Genomic DNA, 5,238 nt, shown 5'->3' with positions numbered 1-5,238 from the left:
CCACTGGATACGTTCTACAATCAAGTCAAAGTAAATGTACCTTCGTGATGCTGCGTTGAAACCTCTTACTTTGACCTGACAGCAGACCGCATCCAGTGTGACAAATCCTTAAAATAATATACGTGATGAAAAACGATGTCGTCACAACACACATGTATACCAAAAACGCAGCTTCAGCAAAGCCTATGTGTGTTCTTCTGATAATACACTGTGATATTTTTGTGCATAGGTATTTGTTGTAAATTGTAAGTATTATTACGATCTCCCGTGATTCATACAAGACCAAGCGTGCATTAAACTTGAGTAAGTTCTAGTTATTCAATTGAGTAAGTTTAGTTAAGAAAAATAAAGGCTATCGTCACTTGTTGTAATACTCTGACAAAAATGTCTTCTATAAAAACACGACAAATAGCCCACTATAGCTATTCTAATTCTTACATGCTGTGAGATAAACAACTTTATTATTGTTTACTTTTCACTAATGAGTTGATTGTTAATGATCTTGGCTATTGCTAATGTGTTTGGTCATTACCTAATATTCTTGATAACAAGTAAACATGCTTATGAGTTCCATCTATTGTGACTGGTATATAAATATAATTAACGCTAGTCTCCGCGGGGACAGTATGGTCCCAGTTGTGTTCAAGTGCAGTTGTCCTTTGTGACAACTATTCGTTTGGTTTTCTAAAAGTCTTGTTGTTCGTCTGTTTTGTCGCTTGAGACGTGGTTTATACCTGAATATTTCAAATATTTGGTTCTGTTGGTGAAATTATGTGTTTGGTTTCTAGACCGCTTTGTCCAGCACTTAATAGTGTAAAACAGTCAAGTTTTTGGGACTTTTCCATCCATTTTGTAATGGTATTTCTGATTTTTAACATTTTCATCATCTAAATCAAACATGAGATCTAACATCTTGTGATCTAAATCATTGAATTTGTTAGAAGTTTTATTTTCTTTAAGCCTTGATGGTTGAATTTCGTTCGAAGTAGCACATTTTCTGCTATATCTTGCTTTGAATTGGAAATAATAATACATACTTACTACATTCGATTGTTGAAAAAATCTAAATTTTAATGATCTTCTAGTAGGTATTCAATACACTTTATTATTCGTCCGTTTAAAAAAAACAAATGAAAAATCTATTCATATCGAAAGATACATACATTGGTCCTCTCTCTAGGAATTCCATAGAAAGTTAAAAAAATTAAAAACTCGTATATTTGTGGTGTTGAACTAAGAAAGTGGAAAGTTGAATTGGGGCAGAGTTTTAAAATGATCTGCTTGGAATGGTGTTATTTTATTTTGATATTATTGTTATTGTTGTTATTTTTGCTCGCGCTTGGGTTTTGTTTGTCCGTTTGTTTCCGTGTTTTGAATTTGTGGCTTTTTTTCGCCGTCTTACTAGCTGTGCAAATTTTAAGAATTATACACTCATTTTAAGAATAAAATTAATTTGAAAAATTGATAAAATAATTTATTTAATCGGTAATTATTACTTACCACTGTCATTACGATACAATGTGCAGACCCAGCCAGGACAGCCTGTTTCGGTCAAACCGGCATACCAGGTGGCACGAATATTGTATGGAAAGAGAGGATGGCCAACTAGCCGTTGCGTCTTTAAACCGCAACCGGTCGACCACAAGCAAGTAAATATGCATCCTGAGCGTGGTCTAGGAAAATAGGTAAAGCCAAAGTTACGTAGTGAAATTAGAATTACTCGTAATTTGTGGGTGAGTTTGGTTTGGAGGTGTAAATCTATTATTTGAACTATAACGTGGTAGCATTGTTCTAATGGTTGTATTAGTATTACTATGTTAAGGGGCTGTCGACCTGAATAGCGGCTGACGGGCATTTTTCGTTAGGACTGTCAATCGGAATAGTGATTGACGAGCATTATTCATTGCCCTGATTTTATCTTCTTGCATTACAAATCGGCCTGCTTCAGCTAATACAGTTTTAAATTCTGAGCCAGCTCCAATGATCCGTTAACCAAGAAACTTAGTGCGATTTCTTCGGTAGTCGCTAAGTAACCTAACAATGTGTCGTCGACAGTTTCGGCGTTTAATTTCTCTACGATTTTGCTTCTACATAAATCGGCTCTGTGAAAGTATTCCGTGAAACCTTCATTTGGTTCTTGGAACAAGGATTGTAGTTCCAAGTTTAAGTGTGAATTATTGTCTTTACATTTGAAAACCTATCTATTAAAAATGTGCGCAAACGAATCCAACAGATGTGTTGCTTACTGTGCACGTCCGATGCATCTGAACCGGTGATATTGTTTAAAGCGTATATACTACGAGTATTGCCTTCTGGTCTTTCAAGGCCAACTTAAAGGCAGATTCACAAGATCTGATAAATCTGTAGATTTGGTCATTTTTAGCTGTGTCGAATGCAGGGATTAATTCTAGAAGTGTCGAGAAGTCAAGAGTCATTTTGGTTTTATATGAAGCAGCGAAAAATGAGGATAATTCACTAAACAATTGGGTAGAAGGTTCGTTTTTGATTTCTTTTGTCATTGAGTTAGTAATATGTCTTAATAAGAATGGATTTAGTAATGATATGGTATAGATATTACCTTACCACAGCTTAACAGTATTATTATATGGATCTGCATGGTTCGGCGAAGTTTTTTGAAAGCCTGCAGCTACCGTCACGTCGATGATTAATTGTTAAAAAAATATTGAGTTTCGAGTTGACTAATATCACCACAATTTAATATAAACCCCCGTTTTACCCCATTAGGGGTGGACTTTCGTAAAATCCATTCTTAAGGATAAGGAACCTACCTGTCAAATTTCAAGTTTGTAGGTGTTATAGTTTCTGAGATTTCGTAATTCGAGAAGTAATTAATAAATCAGTGAGTGGTATTTCGCTTTTATTAAATAGATTATACTAGCGGCCGCCCGCGTCTTAGTAGGTGTGGATCCCGTTTTACCCCCTTAAAGGTTGAATTTTACAAAATCCCGTCTTAGTGAGCACCTACCACACCTACGTTCTAAAAGGAACCTCCATGCAAAATTTGAGACTTCTAGAACTTGTAGTTTCTTAGATTTCGTGATGAGTCAGTGAGTCAGTCAGACCTTTCGCTTTTATAGATATAGAAAAAGATTATTATTATGTCTACGGCCGATCACGATCGCCTTGTATAGTAAGCAGTAGTTCCAACGCACCGTGTGGCCGCATCCTGACACAGTTCCGATGCACTTCCTCGACTTCAAAGCAAGGGCCGGCGCGTGCGCTATCTCTGCTGCCTCTAACGCATCGCTGATACATCTCCAGGCTGCTTACAAAGATGCGTTGTCTTGCCGCATCTGGTTTACTAATAACGGATCAATTTGATCGGTTTAAGCTCTTTAGCGAGTGTTTTTGAGGATGTAGTCATGTTTGTTGAGTATCTAATCTCAGAGTTGTTATTCTGGGTCTAAATTAGATTCAAAGTCGATTTGTCTCGTTACCGTGGGTTAAGACATAGATGGTTGTTCAATGATTATCAAATGGGACAAGAAAATACAGCACTGTACTTATTCTCAGTAAAATATGGTCGGATTCTAAAGCTGACACGAGCCTGTGGGACCAAATTTGAAAGATCATTTTTAAGGAACTCTGTTTCTTCAAACTTCTCGAGTTCTTAGAACCAAATCCAAACAGTTTGTTATAAAATTAAAAAGTGTCTACCTTATCATGAACAAATTATGTTATGTACGTTGCCTACTTGATTGAAACTCCGTTCTGATAAATTAGGGTAACAGGATTGTATGTAATCAAGCTTTTTAAAAACTTTTTGGGCTGACTCTGTATAGGCATGACTCTTTATGTCGACACGACAAGAAAAAGAAGAAAACTTTTATAGTTAAATGTAACTAGCAAACATCCAACCCTAACAGAGTCGTCTAACTCGTTGACTTTAACTGAAATTGGAACGGAAACAGTGATGGATGTCGTGAACTCTTTAGCGAGGCGGAGCCTCTGTCGGAAGCTTTTACCTTCTCAGTTTCATAAGCTGACCAATCACAGTTATTGGGCAGGCAGCAACAATAAAATAAGCCAACAAACATGTTCATGGCATTTTGTAGTATTTACACGTGACGATTTTTGGAACGAATCTTTATTTACTTATCTAAAAGGCAGTTGGATAACTTACACCTTGGTTGTATGAATTAGTCCAAACGCCCGCAAGTCATTTGATATGTTTCCTTTGTTCCATACATTTTTTTTGGTTCCATACATTTCTCTTTTGTTCCATATTTTTTACACATGAACCGCAAAATTTGATGAATTTTGTTAAGTAGGTATAGAGATAGTCTGTCTGTACCTAACCAAAGGATAGGTACGTTTTGTTTCCTGAGAGTTATTGGAACTTCTATTGCCATAATATCGTCTCGTAGGCTAGGATGATAAAATGCGGTTCATATTTACACACACACACAATGAACAAATACTTAGCTAATGTCGAACTAGTCTTGGGTTAAATAGAGCAAAATTTTGACGTACCCATTTTTGTTAATAGTATGATCATTATTCATCGGTCATATGTACATAGTTTAAATAATAATAAATAATAATAATAAATAAATAAAAGTTTATTTAACAACTTTAACATTTTTTACATTGCTTACATTGCATTGTTGTACATACATTAACACAATATAGCGGTTGAATGGGTAGCACCAACAAGTCGTGTGGTGTAAAGGCCAGCCCATCAAGCTGTTAGCCAGCCCGTTAGCGGTGACCGATGGCCGGCGCGTGATCGATGTCTTCCTCGAGCAGCGTGTTTGATGACGGAGCTGTTGAAACACTTATTCGATTCCAGCGCATCTGAAGTCTGAACGACTACCGAAGAAAAGTATTTTCGACGCGGTTACTCATAGATGTCGTGGACTAATGAAATCAGATCTATGTGTCTGATTCATAGAGACAAATGCACACACAAATATTTTTGAGATAATGCTCTTGAATTACTTCCCTAAGTGATAATTCGGTTCAATATGATGTTAATACAGTTTGCGCGTTCGCGTTATGCACTACTTTATTTCTAACAGTGGTACAGTTCTGTACTAAGTTCTTACTACCACCATCTTAACTAAATCTACTGCAATACTTAGTTACAATGGTAACTTCATTATTTTGTTTTGTTAGTGTTTTTAGCTGTCAAATTTCTTTATTTCGAATGAACTGGTTACGTCCCTCTGTGGTTAAGGAATTCAAGCGAAGTTCGCTTCCACTGTCGACTCACTT

The 5,238-nt window shown here is 36.3% G+C and overlaps 1 pseudogene; it reads right to left on the bottom strand.

Annotated features, from left to right (window-relative positions):
• Nucleotides 1-1,064: 1,064 nt before the first annotated feature.
• Nucleotides 1,065-2,802, bottom strand: LOC114356956 (uncharacterized; annotated as a pseudogene).
• Between the last annotated feature and the right edge of the window lie 2,436 nt (nucleotides 2,803-5,238).

The sequence above is a fragment of the Ostrinia furnacalis genome, unplaced genomic scaffold (genome assembly GCF_004193835.3).
Source record: "Ostrinia furnacalis isolate ACB-3 unplaced genomic scaffold, ASM419383v2 OfSCF3012, whole genome shotgun sequence".
Lineage (NCBI taxonomy): Eukaryota > Metazoa > Arthropoda > Insecta > Lepidoptera > Crambidae > Ostrinia > Ostrinia furnacalis.
Note: the sequence above shows the minus strand (reverse complement) of the source record. Positions and strands in the feature narration are given on the sequence as shown.